We start from the raw sequence: 21,681 nt of genomic DNA on the forward strand, positions 1-21,681 counted from the left end.
AGAGCACCTTCTTTCACATGTTTGGTGTGTCTCCCAGGTGGCTTGTGGCAAACTTTAAAGAACACTTTTTATGGATATCTTTGAGAAATGGCTTTCTTCCTGCCACTTTTCCATAAAGGCCAGATTTGTGCAGTGTACGACTGATTGTTGTCCTATGGACAGACTCTCCCACCTCAGCGTAGATCTCTGCAGTTCATCCAGAGTGATCATGGGCCTCTTGGCTGCATCTCTGATCAGTCTTCTTGTTTGAGATGAAAGTTTGGATGAACGGCCGGGTCTTGGTAGATTTTCAGTGGTATGATACTCCTTCCATTTTCAATATGATCGCTTGCACAGTGCTTCTTGGGATGTTTAAAGTTTTAGAAATCTTTTTGCAACCAAATCTGGCTTTAAACTTCTCCACCACAGTATCATGGACCTGCCTGTTGTGTTGTGTTCCTTGGTCTTCATGTTCCTTGGTCTTCATGATGCTTTCTGTGCTTTAAGCAGAACCCTGAGACTATAACAGAGCAGGTGCATTTAGGCTCTGTGCACACTGGGAAATGGAATTTTCTTGTGAAAATTCCGCATGCTCTCAAAGATTACCGCACCCGCGGTAAAAAACCGCAGGAAACTGCACCCGAAAACCGCATGCGGTTTGCCGCGGTTTGCTGCGGTTTTACCGCGGTATTATTCGCGGTATTGCCGCGGTTTTGCCGCGTGCGGGTTGGGATGTGATTTATTGCATTCAATGCAATAAAGCACATTGAAAAAAAAAAAAAAAAAAAGTCATTTAATTCTGAGATAGTAGATAGACAGAAGAATAGATAGAGGGATAGATAGATAGAGGACAGATCGCTGCATTTCCCACGGTCGGCAGTGAGTTCACATTACCGGCCGTGGGAAATGACCGGTAATTACCTCTGCTGTCTGCTGCATTCATTCAGCGCTGTGTCTGACAGTCGCGGCTGGATGTCAGCAGTGCAGGACGTCGGACCTGTGGATTACGACGGAGCTTTGTTTGGGGGGGGGTAATAAAATGGTGAACGAGGCTTGTTTGTTTTATTTAAAATAAAGGATTTTTCGGTGTCTGTGTTTTTTTTTCACTTTACTTACGGGTTGATCATGTCAGCTGTCACATAGACGCTGCCATGATCAAGCCTGGAGTTAATGGCGGTGGTCCCCCACCAACATTAACCCCTTGTATTACCTTGCCACCACTGCTACACGGTGGCAAGAAGAGCCGAGGACACTCCGGTAGTGCCGCATAATGCATGCGACAGTGGCGGGGCAGCTGCGGCTGATATTCTCGGCTGCCGGAGGGGGAGTGAGGCGGGGGACATTAACCCTGCCCCTCTCCCTCCCCAGCCTGAGAATACCGGGCCGCCGCTGTGTGCTTACCTCGGCTGGAAGGTAAAAATACAGCGGAGCCCACGTTCTTTTTTTCCTATATTTCCGTTTTCTTTCTATGTGTGTTCTATGTGTCTATGTGTTCTATGTCTGTGATGTCTGTGTGTGTGTGATCTGTGTGTTTACAGTCTGCTTTGCTTCCTCTTCCTGTAATGACATCACTTCCCTGCAAAACCGCAGACAAGCGATGCACATTACCGGAGGTAAACCGCGAAATACCGCAGGGAATAACGCAGGAAAACGCAGTGAACCGCACAGAATTTGCTGCCTGCATTATTCCCTGCGGGATTTCATGATTAACATTGAGTCAATGGAGTGAAATCCCGCAGCGATGTGCGGAAAAGAAGTGACATGCACTTGTTTTTGCTGCGGGATTCCCGCAGCAAAACATGCAGCTGTCAAATTCCGCCCAGTGCACACAGGATTTTTTTTCTCCATAGGATTTGCTGGTGATTCACTGCAGAGATGTTATGAACATTTTCTGCAGCGAAACATGCAGCAAATCCGCGGAAAATCCGCGGCAAAATCCGGTAAGTGCGCACATAGCCTTATACGGAGACCTCATTACACACAGGTGGCTTATATTTATCATCATCAGTCATTTAGGACAACATTAGATCATTCAGAGATCCTCAATGAACTTCTGGAGTGAGTTTGCTGCACTGAAAGTAAAGGGGATGAATAATATTGCACGCCCGAATTTTCAGTTATTTTTTACAAAAATTTAAAATAAGCAATAAATATCATTCACCTTCACAATTGTGTACCACTTGTTGATGATTGTTCACCATTAAAATTTACATTTTTTTATCTCCATGTTTGAAGCCTGAAATGTGGGAAAAAGTTGAAAAACTCAAGGGGGCCGAAAACTTTTGCAAGGCACTGTATGTGTGAGATATATATACACCGTATTTTCTTTATCGTTCCTATGGGAGACCCAGACCATGGGTGTTTAGCTTCTACCTCTGGAGGACACACAAAGTACTACACTTAAAAGTGTAGCTCCTCCCCCTGAGCTTATACACCCCCTGGTGAGCAGACCCAGCCAGTTTATCGCTTTGTGTTCAGGAGGCATACATCCACACATGCATTCTCATATGATTTTTTCCTTTTGGAACGAGATTGAAGAGTGGGGTCCACGTCTGGACCCCCGGCATGTCCCTTCTCACCCCACTGTGTCGGTGGTGTTGTAAGGTTGATTCTTAGGCTGGAGCCTTACATGCCGTGCTCCTTCACCATCCCTCCTGGGCTCTGGCTTGAAGTGGGAGCCAGCACGGTCTCCATGCTTGGCAGGAGACCGGTCTCCATCCACAGCCCTTCAGGACCCTGCTGGAACGGAGCGCTCATCCCCAGGGACCTGGCCCTGCGTCTCAGAAGCTAAGTACCTGAGACGTTTATATTTCGGGGTCCCTGTACTTTATTGTTGGGGGAGAGTGTATGTTTACTGACATTTCCGGCGGGTTCTCTAGCTGTCGCCTGAGAATCGCGCCGATGGTGCCTGCGCGTCGGCCGCGCTGCTCAAATTTAGGCCCCGGCTTCGCCGGAGGCCTAGTTTCTGTTTCACTGCCCTCGCATGTCACTCATGCAGAGGGACAGGCTCGGCTCCTCCCGGCGGCCGTTCTGTACAGGGGAGGGACACTCCCCACTACAGTGTGTGTCCCCTCCCCTGTAGGTCTCAATGGCCCTCCAGATCCCGCTCCTCAAGCAAGTCCCGCCCTCTCTTCGCTCCGACGGCCATTTTTTCAGCGTTCTCTCTGCGATCAGTCATAGCAGCGCTGGTTTGCAGCATCCCTGCTGAGGTGCTGTGCTTGGGGGTCCGGGCTTCGGGATCTGGAGGGCACACAACACCGCTCCAGCGGTCTGGTAAGCCTTCCCACATTGTGATGCCTGCTCTAATTTGGCGGTGCCACAGCCTGGAGTCTCACCCCCAGTGGTCTCTCAGGCTGTTCCTGCTCCTGTGGCTGAACCCCCGGCTTGGGTAGAATCCTTTTCTAGGTCTATCTCCCAGTCCTTTGCTGAGTCCATGGGACTTCTGTCCAGGACTCTGATGAATTGATGAATATGCATCAGCCCCCTTCACAGGGTGCCTCTGCTGCTAGGGGTCTCTCAGGACCGGAGCTCACAGAGGATTCATCATCAGGGCCCAGATTCCGTCCTCCTGAGAAGAGACGCAGGGTTCCCTCTCCCTCCTCCTCCCGTGGCTCTGATTCCAGAGCTGACTCGCAGGATGAGGAGGATGCCTTTACAGGGGGCTCAGAGGCTAACTCCATGTACCCCATTGATCTGTCCGAAAGTGACTCAGATCTTAGTGACTTGATTGCTTCTATTAATTCTGTACTGGATCTCAATCCGCCAGTATCAGAGGAGCAACCCTCTCTGGCAGAAAAGCACCAGTTTACCTTGCCTAAGAAAGCAAAGAGTGTGTTCTTTAACCACTCCAGTTTTCAGGCCGCTGTGACCAAACCCAGGGCCTGTCCTGACAAACGCTTCCCAAAGCGTGGTTCTGATGACCGTTTTCCCTTTCCACCTGAGGTGGTCAAGGAGTGGGCTCACTCCCCAACGGTAGACCCTCCGGTGTCTAGGCTCGCAGCCCGGACCGTTGTGTCGGTGGCTGATGGCACTTCCCTTAAGGATTCCACTGACCGCCAGATTGACCTTCTGGCCAAATCCGTGTATGAAGCGGTGGGGGCCGCGTTTTCTCCGACTTTTGCAGCAGTGTGGGCTCTCAAAGCCATCTCTGCTTCTCTAGAGGAGATGCATTCCATCACCAGGGAATCTATGCCCGAAATGGATGCCTTAACTTCCCAAGCTTCGGCCTTTTCATCCTATGCCATGTCAGCCATGCTGGAGGCTTCTCACCGCACTGCAGTGGCTTCGGCTAATTCCCTCGCTATCCGCAGAATCTTGTGGCTTCGAGAGTGGAAGGCAGATGCTTCTTCAAAGAAGTACCTTGCTGGGCTCCCTTTTGCTGGGTCCCGGCTGTTCGGAGAAACAGTTTGGATGAAATTATTAAGGAAGCAACTGGCGGGAAGAGTACTTCCATGCCACAAACCAAAGCCAGGAAACATGCCCAGGGTAGGAATCAGTCGAGGTTTCGCTCCTTTCGTTCCTCCAACTGGTCGTCCTCTAAGCCCTCGGCCTCGTCCGCTAACTCAGCCAAGGACCAGAAATCCAACTGGCGCCCAAAAGCGCGTCCACAGAAGACCGCAGGAGCTGCTGCCACTAAGGCAGCCTCCTCATGACTATCTGCCCGCTCCAGCAACGTCCTTAGTCGGTGGCAGGCTCTCCCATTTTGGCGACGCTTGGTTTCAACACGTCTCCGATCAGTGGGTGAGAGATATCATCTCCCACGGCTACAGGATAGAATTCTCTTCCAGTCCGCCAAACAGATTTTTTCTCTCAACTCCTCCCTGCTCCAAGGCCGCCGCCTTCTCACAGGCCGTGGCAGCCTTGCAGGCCAATGGAGTAATTGTACCGGTTCCCGCTCGGGAACGGTTCAGAGGTTTCTACTCAAATCTCTTCCTAGTTCCCAAATAGGACGGTACCTTCCGGCCCATCCTGGATCTCAAGCTTCTCAACAAGCATGTTCAGGTGCAGCACTTTCGCATGGAGTCTCTGAGATCAGTCATTGCCTCAATGACCCAAGGGGATTTCCTGGCGTCCATCGACATCAGAGATGCCTATCTGCATGTGCCAATTGCAGTTTCACACCAGCGTTGGCTACGTTTTGCAATCGGAGAAGATCATTTCCAATTTGTGGCTCTCCCCTTCGGGTTGGCCACAGCCCCTCGGGTATTCACCAAGGTCATGGCAGCAGTGATTGCAGTTCTGCACCTACAGGGGTTGGCAGTAATTCCTTACCTGGACGACCTTCTAGTCAAGGCTTCATCCAGCACAGACTGTCAGCGGAGTGTCTCGCTCACTCTCGCCACTCTAGCCCAATTCGGGTGGCTGGTCAATCTGCCCAAATCCACTCGGACTCCGACCCAGAGTCTCACGTACCTAGGGATGCATTTCGAGACTTTGCCGGCACTTGTGAAGTTGCCCTTAGTCAAACAGCAGTCCCTCCAACTGGCGGTGCGCTCTCTGCTGAGGCCCCGCCGTTATACCCTCAGGCGTCTGATGCAGGTGCTGGGTCAAATGGTGGCGTCAATGGAGGCTGTTCCCTTTGCCCAGTTCCATCTGCGTCCCCTGCAGCTGGACATTCTCCGCTGTTGGGACAAGCGGCCTTCCTCCTTACACAGGTTAGTGGCTCTGTCGCCACAAACCAGGAGCTCTCTTCAGTGGTGGCTTCGGCCTCTCTTCCTGTCCCAGGGACGCTCCTTCCTGGCCCCGTCCTGGGTGATTCTCACCACGGATGCCAGTCTATCCGGCTGGGGAGCGGTATATCTCCACCACAGAGCGCAGGGCACTTGGACTCCGTCCGAGTCAGCCCTTCCAATCAATGTGCTGGAAACCAGAGCCGTGCTTCTAGCTCTCCTAGCTTTTCACCACCTGTTGGCGGGCAGGCACATTCGAGTCCAGTCAGACAACGCGACAGCGGTTGCCTACATCAATCACCAAGGCGGGACACGCAGCCGCCTAGCAATGTTGGAGGTACAACGCATTCTTCAATGGGCGGAGGACTCCACGTCCACCATATCCGCAGTCCACATCCCAGGCGTGGAAAACTGGGAGGCAGATTATCTCAGCCGTCAAACCGTGGACGGTGGCGAGTGGTCCCTGCACCCGGCAGTGTTCCAGTCAATCTGCCGCAAATGGGGCACCCCGGACGTGGACCTAATGGCATCCCGTCCTAACAACAAGGTTCCCGTTTACGTGGCTCGCTCCCACGACCCTCAGGCATTCGCCGCGGACGCACTGGTTCAGGACTGGTCCCAGTTTCGTCTGTCCTACGTGTTTCCCCCTCTAGCTCTCTTGCCCAGAGTTCTGCGCAAGATCAGAATGGAGGGCTGTAGAGTCATCCTCATTGCACCGGACTGGCCCAGGCGAGCTTCGTATCCAGACCTGCTCCATCTGTCCGTAGAGATGCCATGGCATCTCCCAGACCGTCCAGACCTACTCTCACAAGGTCCGTTCTTCCGCCTGAATTCTGCGGCCCTCAAATTGACGGCGTGGCTCTTGAGTCCTGGCTCTTGACGGCTTCTGGTATTCCTCCTGAAGTCATCTCCACTATGATTCGGGCCCGTAAGTCTTCCTCCGCTAAGATCTATCACAGGACTTGGAAAATTTTCCTGTCATGGTGTCGCTCTACTGACCATCCTCCTTGGCCATTCTCCTTGCCGACCCTTCTGTCTTTTCTACAGTCCGGTCTGCAGCTAGGACTGTCCCTCAACTCTCTCAAGGGACAAGTCTCAGCTGTGTTAGTACTGTTCCAGCGGCGTCTCACTCGGCTGGCTCATGTCCGCACCTTCATGCAGGGCGCGTCTCACATCATTCCGCCTTACCGGCGGCCCTTGGATCCCTGGGACCTTAATTTGGTTCTCACGGTTTTGCAGAAACCCCCCTTTGAGCCTCTTAGGGAGGTCTCTTTGCATAGTCTTTCTCAGAAAGTGTCTTTTCTGGTGGTCATAACTTCCGTCAGGAGAGTCTCTGATTTGGCCGCGCTCTCTTCGGCGTCACCTTTTTTTAGTGTTTCATCAAGACAAGGTGGTTCTCCGTCCGACTCCGGACTTTCTTCCTAAGGTGGTCTCCCCTTTCCACCTTAACCAGGACATTACCCTACCTTCCTTTTGTCCTGCTCCTGTTCATCGCTTTGAAAAAGCGCTGCATACTCTGGATCTGGTGCGGGCGCTCCGGATCTATGTGTCTCGCACCGCTTCTATTAGGCGGTGCACTTCTCTTTTTGTGCTAACCACAGGTCGGCGCAAGGGTCTCTCTGCTTCTAAGCCGACCTTAGCCCGTTGGATCAGATCGACCATTTCGGACGCCTACCAGAGTTCTCAGGTGCCTCCCCCGCCGGGGATCAAGGTACATTCGACCAGAGCTGTTGGTGCCTCTTGGGCTTTCAGGCACCAGGCTACGGCTCAACAAGTCTGTCAGGCTGCCACTTGGACTAGCCTGCATACCTTTTCAAAGCACTACCAAGTGCATGCTCATGCTTCGGCAGATGCGAGCTTGGGCAGACGCATCCTTCAGGCGGCTGTCGCCCATTTGTGAAGTTAGGTTTTGCCTACTTCTTACTTTGTTCGGTTTATTTCCCACCCAGGGACTGCTTTGGAACGTCCCATGGTCTGGGTCTCCCATAGGAACGATAAAGAAAAAGAGAATTTTGTTTACTTTCCGTAAATTCTTTTTCTTATAGTTCCGTAATGGGAGACCCAGCACCCTCCCTGTTGCCTGTTGGCACTTTTCTTGTTCTGCGTGTTATCACCGGCTGTTGTCGTGGACAGAGTTTCCGGTTGTTCCGGCTCTTGCTCTGTTCTACTTGTGGGTGGCTATTCTCCTTCAGCTTTTGCACTAAACTGTCTGGGTCTGCTCACCAGGGGGTGTATAAGCTCAGGGGGAGGAGCTACACTTTTAAGTGTAGTACTTTGTGTGTCCTCCAGAGGTAGAAGCTAAACACCCATGGTCTGGGTCTCCCATTACGGAACTATAAGAAAAAGAATTTACGGTAAGTAAACAAAATTCTCTTTTTTCGGACCATAAGACGCACTTTTTCCCCCCCAAATGTTGGGGGTGCGTCTTATGGTCTGACTGTGGCTGCGGGGAATGAGGTGCTGCGGTGGAGCGGGTCATCGGGGGCACGAGCAGGCTGTAGCAGCCTGCTGTGACCACGTGGACCCGCTCATTACATATGTACGCCCATCCTCCCGCCCATTTCTCAGCGCAGAAGCCGGCGCTGACAGGTGGGCGGGAGGACGAGCGGGGATGCGCGCATAGTAAAGAGCCGGCCGCATGATCACCCCTGGCAATTACAGCCTGGAGTGATCATGTGCGGCTGTATTCACTGCTCCCTGCGCATCATCATCAGCGCGGGGTGCAGTGAATCAGTACAGTCACCCGTCCCCGAGTGTGGAGCCGTCCCCCTGCTGCACGCGATGTCTTCCTGTCTGTGCCGGTCAGCTGATCTCTGCTGATCAGCTGATCGGCACAGACAGGAAGACATCGTGTGCTGCAGTGGAACGGCTCAACACACACACAGGTCAGTGGTGCAGAGAGGAAGATGATCGGCTGCAGGGAGTGAGGAAAAGGTGAGCATAAACGTTTGTTTTTTTTTCTCTGTGCTATAGGATACAGGCCATATACCAGGATGGTATATGAGCACGATGGGGGCATATAGCAGGATGGGGGGTATATGAACAGGATGGGGGGTATATGAACAGGATGGGGGTATATGAACAGGATGGGGGTATATGAACAGGATGGCGGTATATGAGCAGGATGGATGGGGGAATATGAGCAGGATGGATGGGGGGTATATCAATAGGATGGGGGTATATGAACAGGATGGGGGAATATGAGCAGGATGCTGGTATATAAGCAGGATGGGGGTTTATAGCAGGATCATATACAAGGCAGGAGGATCATTACCAGGATGGGGTACCTTAGTAGAGAATTTGGGGACATTACCCCCATAACAGTGTCAGCAGCAGATCCTCGTCCCATTACAGTGTGTCATGACCACATTTTTTTGCTTAAAGTTTTATTTTCCTATTTTCCTCCTCTAAAACCAGGGTGCGTCTTATGGTCAGGTGCGTCTTATAGTCCGAAAAATACGGTATATATTATAAAGCGTGTGTGTTATGTATATTATGTGTATGTGTGTGTATGTGTGTGCATGTGTGTGTATGTGTGTATATATAGATAGATAGCTAGATATGTGTATAATGTATATAAATTATCTTCTTCACCAAACAGAAGAAAGTACAAAGTGTATTTATAAGATATAGATATGGTGTCAATAACTGCCTCGCATACCGTAGTTTGCCGTTGTCAGCCATTGCTGAGTAAATAGTCTATAAGAGTAAAATGATAAAGTAACCAAATACCAATGTGGGGCAGTTTGCCCTAAGAAATATAGCATTTTTTTTTTTTTTTTTTAAACATTTCAAGAAACTTTTTTAACCTATTAATGACCACCAATGGTGACTATATGTCAGTACTTGCTGAGCCTTAAAGGGAATCTGTCACTGGGTTCTTGCTACCTCATCTGCGAGCAGCTCAATGTGGGAAAAGATAACATAACATAGCTCAACTTAAAATGGTTTTAGCGGTTCATTCTGGTATAATCTAAAAATACATGCATTTAGGTTTTTATTTTCTTTATTTTCCCCCAATATCAGCAAAACAATAAAAAATATGTTGAAATGAAGCCCCATGTGTCACAAAAAAGTTGAAAAAAATTTAATATGAATATTTTTTTTTTTTTTTTAGCCTTTAACCCCTTTACGACCATGGACGGATATATCCATCATGGAGCGTGTTCCGTTAAGCCCCGCCCCCTGCCGTGGGCATGCGGCGGCGGTCGGCACACATCAGCTGTTTTCAACGATATTTTCATATCAGCGATTCCACCCGCGGCCATTAACCCCTTAAATCTCGCTGCCAAAGTCTGGCAGCAAGATCTATATGCGCGCGGCCATGTTTTTTACTTACCGCCGCCCCCACTGGAAGTCACGTGCGTGATCACGTGTCTTTCGATGGTTGCCATCGTAGCACAGGGTCATGTGATGACGCCTGCAGCTATGAAGTTTCACTTTCATTTTCCCTCGGCCGCGAGCAGAGAGAAACAGAAAGTGACTGAATCTGCTGTTTACAGCTGTATAGCTGTGATCAGCAGATAGATAAGAGCGATCGGATTGCTGATCGCTATAGCCCCTAGGGGGACTAGTAAAATAAAAAAAAATGGGAAAAAAAAAGTTTTAAAAAATAAAAAAAAAAAAAACCTAAGTTCAAATCACCCCCCTTTCCCCCCATTGAAAATTAAAGGGTTAAAAAATAAATATAAACATATTTGGTATCGCCGCGTTCAGAAATGCCCGATCTATCAAAATATAAAATCAATTAATCTGATTGGTAAATGGCGTAGTGGCAAAAAAATTCCAAACGCCAAAATTACGTTTTTTGGTCGCCGCAAGTTTTACGCAAAATGCAATAACAGGCGATCAAAACGTAGCATCTGCGCAAAAATGGTACCATTAGAAACGACAGCTCGAGACGCAAAAAATATGCAGTCACTGAGCCATAGATCCCAAAAAATGAGAACGCTACGTGTTTCGGAAAATGGTGCAAAACGTGCGCCACTTTTATTGGACAAGCTTGTGAATTTTGTTTAACCCCTTAGATACAAGTAAACCTATACATGTTTGGTGTCTACAAACTCGCACCGACCTCAGGCATCATACCCACATATCAGTTTTACCATATAGTGAACACCGTGAATAAAACATCCCAAAAACTATTGTGCCATCACACTTTTTTTGCAGTTTTTCCACACTTGGAATTTTTTTGCTGTTTTCCAGTACACCATATGGTAAAACTTATGGTTTCATTTAAAAGTACAACTTGTCCCGCAAAAAACAAGCCCTCATATGGCAAGATTGACAGAAAAATAAAAACGTTACGGCTCTCAGAAGAAGGGGAGCAAAAAACAAAAACGGAAAGTGCCCCGGGGCTGAAGGGGTTAATGGCACATTTGATAAAAATTGAAAATGCCTGATTAGGAATGGGGAAAATGGCTCTGTTTTGAATCGCTTATTGAAAGACTCAACGTTTGCATTGTTGACCCTTATTTTTAAAGACTTCTGCAAGTCACCCTGCTTTGCTGTATATCTGCTTCAGGGGTGTATCCTGACTATTGACCAACTCAAAGCACTGATTAGGCAAGAATAGGTTATCACAAAATCTTTTTTTTTTTTATTTTTGTCTACCCGTTTTTTTGTGGGTTCTCAATGGGTTTGAGATCTGGGGAGTTTATGGGCTGGTGACCTAAAATACAAATGTTTTGTTTGCCGGGCCACTTAGTAATGACTTTTGTCTTCTGACATGTTCTCCATCATGCTGGAAAAATCATTGCTCATCACTAAATTGCTCCTTGATCGCTGGGAGAAGCTACTCTTTGAGGATGCTTGTAACCAGTCCTTACTCATGGCAGTGCTCCCAGGCAAAATTATGAGTCCTCCACTTGGATAAAAAGAAACCCCGCACATAAGTGGTCTCAGGACACTGTTGGCAGGACACAGTTCTCTTGGTAGTGGTCATCTTTTCTTCTCTGGACATTCATTTTTACAGATTCCCAAAGCGTGTAGAGGGATCTCCATTAGTGGAAATACCTGTACCCCAGATCTTCAGTCCCAGCTGTGTACTTACTGTAAAGTTACTTGCTGAATGGATCAGGCATTTACGTTCAAAATGCCCGGTCTTTCCAGTCTTTTGCTCATTAGTTGGTGGCAAAAACATGGCAGACTTCCCACAAATTGTTTGCAGCTCGGCCTCAACACTTCAGTGACGCTGAGCTGCAGTACCAGACAGAACCCTGGAATATGTACAAAAGGCTTGTATTGTTTTACTAGTCCTGTACAGCCCGTTTAAATGGAGTCTGTCAGCACAGAATGACTGTTCAAACCAAGTGCAAGCACTCGGTGCATCATAATGTGACCAAATCATTAAGTGCAGCTTCCCACAGGCTGGTTTTCTAGGTCTCCTCCCTTTTCTGCCTCTATATAAAGCCAAACCTGTAAATGAAAGAAAAGGGATTGAGGGTCGAAGGACATCAAGCAGTTGGGTAGATGCACTTAAATGACTGGTCCCGTCATGATGCACTGAGCACGTATACTTGATTTGAACATTTATTCTTGGGCTCACAGATTCCCTTTAAAGGGAACCTGCCAGCAGATTTGGGGCCTATAAGCTGCAGCCACCACCAGTGGGCTCTTATATACAGCATTCTAACATGCTGTATATAAGAGCCCAAGCCGCTGTGAAGAACGTAAAAATCACTTTATAATACTCACCTGAGGGGCGGTGCGGTGCAGACTGGTTGGATGGGTGTCTCCGTTCTTCGATACCAGTGCCTCCTCTTTCAGCCATCTTTGTCGTCCTTCTTCTGAAACCTGGGTGCATGACGCGTCCTATGTCATCCACACTAGCCGGCATTGAGGTCCTGCGCAGGCACACTTTGATCTGCCCTGAGCAGGTCAGATGAAAGTATTGTAGAGCGCATGCACGGGACCTTAATGCTGGCTAGTGTGGATGACGTAGGATGACACGAGTTGCTTCCCTGCCTTTGATGTGGGCTTGCACGTCGAGCCTGATTCTTTCCTTGCAGAAGGCTGAATCATTTAACAGAATTCAACTACCTCTAAAGGCCGCTTTACACGCTGCGATATCGGTACCGATATCGCTAGCGTGGGTACCCGCCCCCATCTGTTGTGCGACACGGGCAAATCGTTGCCTGTGCCGCACAACATCGCCCAGACCCGTCACACTACTTACCTGTCCGGCGACGTCGCTGTGACCGGCGAACCGCCTCCTTTCTAAGGGGGCGATTCGTTCAGCGTCAGAGCGACGTCACAGCTGCGTCACTGAACCGCCGCCCAATAGAAGCGGAGGGGCGGAGATAAGCGGGACGTAACATCCCGCCCACCTCTTTCCTTCAACATAGCGGCCGGGAGGCAGGTAAGGAGAGGTTCCTCGTTCCTGCGGTGTCACACGGAGCGATGTGTGCTGCCGCAGGAACGACGAACTTCATCGTACCTGCAGCAGCAACGATTTTTGAGACTGGACCCCCATGCCACCGATGAGCGATTTTGCACATTTTTGCAACGATGCAAAATCGCTCATAGGTGTCACACGTAACGGCATTGCTAATGCGGCCGGATGTACGTCACCAATTCCGTGACCCCAACGAGTTCGCATTAGCGATGTCGTAGCGTGTAAAGCCCCCTTTACAGCCACGGGTGGAGTGGTGCTGCGTCTGTGGCTGTTAACCTTTTAAATGCCTCTGTCAATCTTTGACAGCTGCTTTTAATGAGCGTTGGCAGATCAAGGTTTGCCATGCCATGGTTGTTGGATGCCCAATGAGTTGTCTTGACAGCCAGGGGTCTACTGAAGACCCCTGTGTTTGTCAACACAATAAGATTATTTTTTTTTTTTCTTCAAAATTTCTGATATTTTTCTTTCCTTTTCACCATCTATAAAAAAGAAAAACCAGACCTGTTTGGAACCTACATAATCATACCGACCTGGAGAATAATACCGCTAGGACACTTTTATGGTAAAATGAATACAATAAATTAAAAAACAATTGGAGAATTTCACTTTTTTTTTGCCGCTTACCATTACATCTGATATATAAAGCTGTGTGTGTGTGTGTGTGTGTGTGTGTGTGTGTGTCCGCTAAAGGAATCCACACAGTCGCATTTACAATCACGAAATTTTGCACAGGCGCCCCATGTGACTCAGGGAACGTCATAGACTATGTTTTGAGGGGAAAATCTAACCCTGCACTTTACAGTTATTCACCACAAAACCTGGATATATTAAAGTCAATGGAGCTGGGAACTACAGGTGATTAATGGCAGCGCTGATTGGTTGCTATAGACGAAAATGGACATTCTTAGTATAAGAAGTTTGTGTGAGGTAATATGACATCGGTAGGGACAGAGACACGCAGGGACAGAGACATGCAGGGACAGAGACGCGCGGAGAGTGATAGAGTTGGAGAGACACTTAAGGTCCAGTCACACTAAACAATTTACCAGCGATCCCAACAACGATAGGGATCGCTAGTAAGTTGCTAGGAGGTTGCTGGTGAGATGTCACACTGCGACGCTCCAGCGATCCCACCAGCAACCTGACCTGGCAGGGATCGCTGGAGCGTCGCTACACGAGTTGCTGGTGAGCTCACCAGCAACCAGTGACCAGCCCCCAGCGCCGCGTGGAAGATGCTGCGCTTGGTAACTAAGGTAAATATCGGGTAACCAACCCGATATTTACCTTGGTTACCACCGCACGGAGCTACACGTGCAGAGAGCAGGGAGCAGCGCACACTGAGCGCTGGCTCCCTGCTCTCCTAGTTACAGCACACATCGGGTTAATTACCCGATGTGTTCTGCAGCTAAATCTGCACAGAGCAGGGAGCAGCGCACACCGGGTGCAGCTGCACAGAGTACATATATAGGGTATAGAGTACAGGGTGCAGCTGCACAGAGCATGGAGCAGCGCACAATGCTTAGCTCTGGCTCCCTGCTCTCCTAGCTACAGCACACATCGGGTTAATTAACCCGATGTGTCCTGCAGCTACATGTGCACAGAGCAGGAGCCGGCACTGACAGTGAGAGCGGCGGAGGCTGACAACAAAGGTAAATATCGGGTAACCAAGGACAGGGCTTCTTGGTTACCCGATGTTTACTGTGGTTACCAGCCTCTGCAGAAGCCGGCTCCTGCTGCCTGCACATTTAGTTGTTGCTCTCTCGCTGTCACACACAGCGATCTGTGCTTCACAGCGGGAGAGCAACAACTAAAAAATGGCCCAGGACATTCAGCAACAACCAACGACCTCACAGCAGGGGCCAGGTTGTTGCTGGATGTCACACACAGCGACATCACTAGCAACATCGCTGCTACGTCACAAAAGTTGTTCGTTAGCAGCGATGTTGCTAGCGATGTTGCTTAGTGTGACGGGGCCTTTAGTTACTATCCTGGGCAACGCCAAGTACTACAGCTAGCTAGTCATATGATAAAATGCATGATGTCATTAAAAAGTGCAACTCATTTTGCAAAAGCAAGCTCTCACACAGCTATATCAACGGAAAAATAAAAAGTTATACCTCTTGGAATGAGGGGAAGAAAAAACTAACCGCAAAAGAGAAAAATAGCCTCTTCTTAACCCCTTCACCCCCAGGCAAATTTTTTTTTTTTCCTCCCCTTCTTTCATGAGCCGTAACTTTTTTTTTTTTTTTTCCCTGACTCCTGCCACATGAGGAATGCTTTGCTTTTTGTGGAACGAGTTGTACTTTTAAATTAAACCATAGATTTTACCATATATTGTACTGGAAAGCATAAAAAAAAAATTCCAAGTGCAAAAAAATTGCAAAAAAAAAAGTGCGATTCCACAATTGTTTCAGGGGTATTTTATTTACCGTGTTCACTATATGGTAAAACTGACTTGTTTGTGTGATGCCTCAGGTCGGTACAGGTTCATAGACACCAAATATTTGTTTACTTTTATCTAATTGGTTAAACCAAATTCTGAAGTTTATCCAAAAAGAGTGGCGCACTTTTTGCGCCATTTTCCGCAACCCGTTGAATTCTCATTTTTCGGGATATGGGGCTTAGTTACGGCTTATTTTTTGCGTCTCGAACACACGAACTGACGTTTTTAATGGTACATTTTTTTCGCAGATGCTACGTTTTAATCGCCTGTAATTGCATTTTGTGCAAAATTTGCAACGACCAAAAAACAGAATTTCTTCAGCGCTCTATTGGGAGACCCAGACGATTGGGGTATAGCTACTGCCCTCTGGAGGCCACACAAAGCACTACATTAAAAGTGCAAGGCCCCTCCCCCTCTGGCTATACCCCCCCCGTGGTATCACGGGTTCTCCAGTTTTAGCTTTGTGTGCGAAGGAGGTCAGACATTCCATGCATAGCTCCACAGATTTTAGTCAGCAGTAGCTGCTGACTATTTCGGATGGAAGAAAAGAGGACACATATAGTGTCCCCAGCATGCTCCCTTCTCACCCCTGGATGGTGTTTTAAGGTTGAGGTACCTATTGCTGGTACAGGGCTGGAGCCTGACATGCTGTTTTCCTTCCACATCCCCTGGTAGTGCTCTGTGGAAGTGGGATCCTGCCGGCCTCTCAGCTCTGACGCCGGGCTCCATCCACAGACCCATTAGAACCTGATGGAGACGGAGCAGGAGTACGATCAGGGACAGGCCCTGCATCATACAGGTACTCTGTGTCCCCGGCAGGCACAGACACACTCCGGGCTGGCTGGGTGTTGTAGTGCGCCGGGGACCGCAACGTTGGAGCTAGTGTCCCTACAGATTACTGGGGGATTGTTTGTGTATGGGAACGCAGCGCCGACCCCCTCTGGACCGGGCGGCGCTGCTGTGACTTGTGGTGCGCCGGGGATCCGCCGTCCGCGCTTTTACGGCGGCGGCGGTTATAAATTGAGTCTCCGGCTTTTTGGGCCTAGGACGCCGGCAGCTCCGATTCGTTCCCGCCCCCACCCTGTCATTCAGGGTAGGGGAGAGACGCTGTTCGCTAGCAGCGACGAGGGCTGGAGCCTGATTTACATGCTCCAGCCCTCACACTAGGCACAGAGGGAAGCAGGCTTCCCGCTCTTAGCCAGGAACGCCCAGGGCCCGCCCCCCTTCTCTCTTAGGACGCCGGCAGCCATTACATGCAGTCTGGCTGGAGGAAGGACGCAAGGCTCTGGGAGACCTGGACTAGGGGCTATCTGGCGACCACACACCCGCTTTTTAAGCGGGCGGTAAGCGATTTTTCTGTGCTGGTCCCTCTAGTGCCTCACGGTGTATTGGTGTACTGTGTAGGATATAGAGATATTGTATTTCTTGCACTGTAAGGTCGCTTCTGGCTGCATCTCCCAGATCACTCTGTGGAAGCAACAACATGCCATCCTCAAAACGCAAGGCTGCCAAGGCTAGGGCTGTGTATACTGCGTGTGCTGCATGTGGGGCTAATCTACCAGCAGGCTCCGATGACCCCCATTGTGTGCAATGCTCCGACCCGGTGCTGCTTCGCCAGCCGGAGTCAGGAGGGAGAGTGACCCAGGCTGAGACGCCTGTAAGTCCTGCCCCGGTGACAGGGACAGACTTTGCAGTTTTTGCTGATAATATGTCTGTCTCTATGGCAAAAATACTTGAAACCTTGCAATCTATGCATGGGGCTCAGTCTTTGGGCACGGCGAGGCCTCTGTCCTCAGGTCCCCCTCACTTGGAATTAATCCAGCCCACAGGGGAGTCCCCGGCTTCACAGGCCGAGGATTATGAGTCAGATGATAGCCCCAGCCACCCTAAGCGAGCTCGCTGGGAAAGACCCTCGACGTCATCACACTGCTCAGGGTCTCAGCGCAATCAGTCTCCCTGTGATGTGTCTGATGAGAGTGATCAGGAATCCATTCCTGGAACCCCTCTCAACCTGGATACCCCTGATGGGGATGCCATGGTAAACGACCTTATCTCAGCCATCAATAGGCTGTTGGATATTTCCCCCCCAGCCCCTTCAGCAGAAGAGGCGGCTGCGGAGCAGGAGAAGTTTCGTTTCCTTTATCCCAAGCGTAAATTGAGTGCTTTGTTGGATCACGCTGACTTCAGAGAATCAATCCAGAAGCACGACGCTCACCCAGAAAGGCGTTTCTCTAAACGATCTAAAGATACGCGTTTCCCTTTCCCCCCTGAGGTGGTCAAGCGCTGGACACAGTGTCCAAAGGTAGACCCCCCGATTTCCAAACTCGCAGCTAGGTCCATAGTTGCAGTGGAGGATGGCGCTTCACTTAAAGATGCCAATGACAGACAGATGGACCTTTGGTTAAAATCTGTCTATGAAGCTATCGGCGCGTCGTTTGCTCCGGCATTCGCAGCCGTATGGGCACTCCAGGCTATTTCAGCTGGCTTAGCAAAAGTGGATGCTATCATACATCCAGCAGTGCCGCAAGTGGCGTCCCTTACCTCGCAGATGTCGGCGTTTGCGTCTTACGCTATCAATGCGGTCCTAGAATCTACCAGTCGCACCTCAATGGCGTCCGCCAATTCGGTAGTTTTGCGCAGAGCCTTGTGGTTAAAGGACTGGAAAGCAGATGCTGGTTCCAAAAAATGTTTAACCAGTTTGCCTTTATCTAGAGATAGACTGTTTGGCGAGCCATTGGCTGATATCATTAAGCAGTCTAAGGGTAAAGACTCCTCTTTACCACAACCCAGAACAACCAAACCTCAGCAGAAAAAGTGGCAGCAGAAGTTTCAGTCCTTTCGAGGTTCGGGCAAGACACCATTTACCTCGTCCAAAGGGACTCAGAGGACGCAAAGAAACTCAGATTCGTGGCGGGCTCACATGCGCCCCAAGAAAGCAAATGGAGGTACCGCTTCCAAAGCGGCTACCTCATGACTTCCAGCCCCCTCCCTCCGCATCGCCGGTCGGGGGCAGGCTCTCCCGCTTTTCCGGCATTTGGATGTCACAGGTCAAAGACCGGTGGGTGACGGACATTTTGTCTCGCGGGTACAGAATCGAGTTCAATTCTCGTCCTCCAGCTCGGTTCTTCAGAACCTCCCCACATCCAGACCGAGCAGATGCTCTGCTGCAGGCGGTGGGCTCCCTAAGAGCGGAAGGAGTGGTGATCCCAGTCCCTCCTCAGGAACAAGGGCAAGGGTTTTACTCCAATCTCTTTGTGGTTCCAAAAAAGGACGGCTCGTTCCGTCCTGTTCTGGACCTAAAACGGCTCAACAAACATGTGCACGCCAGGAAGTTCCGGATGGAAACCCTGCGTTCTGTCATTGCCTCAATGTCCAGAGGAGACTTCCTTGCCTCAATAGACATCAAAGATGCTTATCTCCACGTGCCAATTGCTACAGAACATCAACGTTTTCTACGTTTTGTGATAGGAGACGACCATTTTCAGTTCGTAGCTCTGCCATTTGGTCTGGCAACAGCCCCACGGGTCTTCACCAAGGTCATGGCGGCGGTGGTAGCAGTCTTGCACTCTCAGGGACACTCGGGGATCCCTTACCTAGACGATTTATTGGTCAAAGCTCCCTCTCAAGAGGCATGTCAGCACAGCCTGAATGCTACGCTGGAGACCCTACAGTCTTTCGGATGGATCATCAACTTTCCAAAGTCGATCCTATCACCGACTCAATCACTAACGTATCTTGGCATGGAGTTTCATACTCTAGCAGCGATAGTGAAGCTTCCGCTGAACAAGCAGCGGTCACTACAGACAGGGGTGCAATCTCTTCTGCAGGGCCAGTTGCATCCCTTGCGGCGCCTCATGCATTTCCTAGGGAAGATGGTGGCAGCCATGGAAGCAGTTCCCTTTGCGCAGTTTCATCTGCGCCCACTTCAATGGGACATTCTCCGCCAATGGGACGGGAAGTCAACGTCCCTGGACAGGAAAGTCTCGCTTTCCCAGACGGCCAAGGACTCCCTACAATGGTGGCTCCTTCCCACCTCATTGTCTCAGGGAAGATCCTTCCTGCCCCCATCCTGGGCAGTAGTCACGACAGATGCGAGTCTGTCAGGGTGGGGAGCAGTATTTCTCCACCACAGGGCTCAGGGGACGTGGACTCCGCAGGAGTCCACCCTTCAGATCAATGTTCTGGAGATCAGAGCAGTGTATCTTGCTCTACTGGCCTTCCAACAGTGGCTGGAAGGAAAGCAGATCCGAATCCAATCGGACAACTCCACAGCGGTGGCATACATCAACCACCAAGGAGGGACGCGCAGTCGGCAAGCCTTCCAAGAAGTCCGGCGCATTCTAATGTGGGTGGAGGACAGAGCATCCACCATATCCGCGGTTCACATCCCAGGCGTAGAAAACTGGGAAGCAGACTTCCTCAGTCGCCAGGGCATGGACGCAGGGGAATGGTCCCTTCACCCGGACGTGTTTCAGGAAATCTGTCGCCGCTGGGGAGTGCCGGACGTCGACCTAATGGCATCCCGGCACAACAACAAGGTCCCGGCATTCATGGCGAGGTCGCGCGATCAAAGAGCTCTGGCGGCAGACGCCTTGGTTCAAGATTGGTCGCAGTTTCAGCTCCCATACGTGTTTCCGCCTCTGGCGCTCTTGCCCAGAGTGCTACGCAAGATCAGATCCGAGTGCAGCCGCATCATACTCGTCGCTCCAGACTGGCCGAGGAGGTCGTGGTATCCGGATCTGTGGCATCTCACGATCGGTCGACCGTGGTCACTGCCAGACCGACCAGACTTACTGTCCCAAGGGCCGTTTTTCCATCAGAATTCTGCGGCCCTGAACCTGACTGTGTGGCCATTGAGTCCTGGATCCTAGCATCTGCAGGATTATCTCAAGGAGTCGTTGCCACAATGAGACAAGCTAGAAAGTCGAATTCGGCTAAGATCTACCACAGAACGTGGAAGATTTTCTTATCCTGGTGCTCTGCTCAGGGAGTGTCTCCCTGGCCATTTGCATTGCCCAAGTTTCTTTCCTTCCTGCAATCGGGGTTAGAAAAGGGCTTGTCGCTCAGCTCCCTTAAAGGGCAAGTTTCGGCACTATCCGTGTTTTTTCAGAAGCGTCTAGCACGTCTTTCTAAGGTGCGCACGTTCCTGCAGGGGGTCTGTCATATTGTGCCCCCGTACAAGCGGCCGTTAGATCCATGGGATCTGAACAGGGTACTAGTTGCTCTCCAGAAGCCGCCCTTCGAGCCTCTGAAGGAAGTTTCCTTTTCTCGGCTGTCACAGAAAGTGGCGTTTCTTGTTGCGATCACATCGCTTCGGCGAGTGTCTGAGCTGGCAGCTCTGTCATCCAAGGCTCCCTTCCTGGTGTTCCACCAGGACAAGGTAGTGCTGCGCCCTATTCCGGAGTTTCTCCCTAAAGTCGTATCCTCTTTTCATCTTAATCAGGATATATCCTTGCCTTCGTTTTGTCCTCATCCGGTTCACCGGTATGAAAAGGACTTACGTTTGCTAGATCTGGTGAGAGCACTCAGAATCTACATTTCCCGCACGGCGCCCATGCGCCGTGCCGATGCACTATTTGTCCTTGTCGCTGGTCCGCGCAAGGGGTTGCAGGCTTCTAAAGCCACCCTGGCTCGATGGATCAAAGAACCAATTCTAGAGGCCTACCGTTCTGCGGGGCTTCCGGTTCCTTCAGGGCTAAAAGCCCACTCAACCAGAGCCGTGGGTGCGTCCTGGGCATTACGTCACCAGGCTTCGGCTCAACAGGTGTGCCAGGCAGCTACCTGGTCCAGTCTGCACACTTTCACCAAGCATTATCAGGTGCATACCTATGCTTCGGCGGATGCCAGCTTAGGTAGAAGAGTCCTGCAGGCGGCAGTGACACCCCCGTAGGGGAGGGCTGTTTTGCAGCTCTAACATGAGGTATTTCTTTACCCACCCAGGGACAGCTTTTGGACGTCCCAATCGTCTGGGTCTCCCAATAGAGCGCTGAAGAAGAAGGGAATTTTGTTACTTACCGTAAATTCCTTTTCTTCTAGCTCTTATTGGGAGACCCAGCACCCGCCCTGTTGTCCTTCGGGATGTTTTTTTGTTGTTTGCGGGTACACATGTTGTTCATGTTGAACGGTTTTTCAGTTCTCCGATGTTATTCGGAGTTAATTTGTTTAAACCAGTTATTGGCTTCCTCCTTCTTGCT

The 21,681-nt window shown here is 50.2% G+C and overlaps 1 protein-coding gene across 1 annotated transcript in view; it reads left to right on the forward strand.

The window, feature by feature from the left end:
* CEP120 (centrosomal protein 120) overlaps positions 1-21,681 on the forward strand; it is a 167,634-nt gene that overhangs the window by 105,445 nt on the left and 40,508 nt on the right. The window lies entirely within an intron of this gene.

Source organism: Anomaloglossus baeobatrachus, chromosome 1 (genome assembly GCF_048569485.1).
Source record: "Anomaloglossus baeobatrachus isolate aAnoBae1 chromosome 1, aAnoBae1.hap1, whole genome shotgun sequence".
Taxonomy (NCBI): domain Eukaryota; kingdom Metazoa; phylum Chordata; class Amphibia; order Anura; family Aromobatidae; genus Anomaloglossus; species Anomaloglossus baeobatrachus.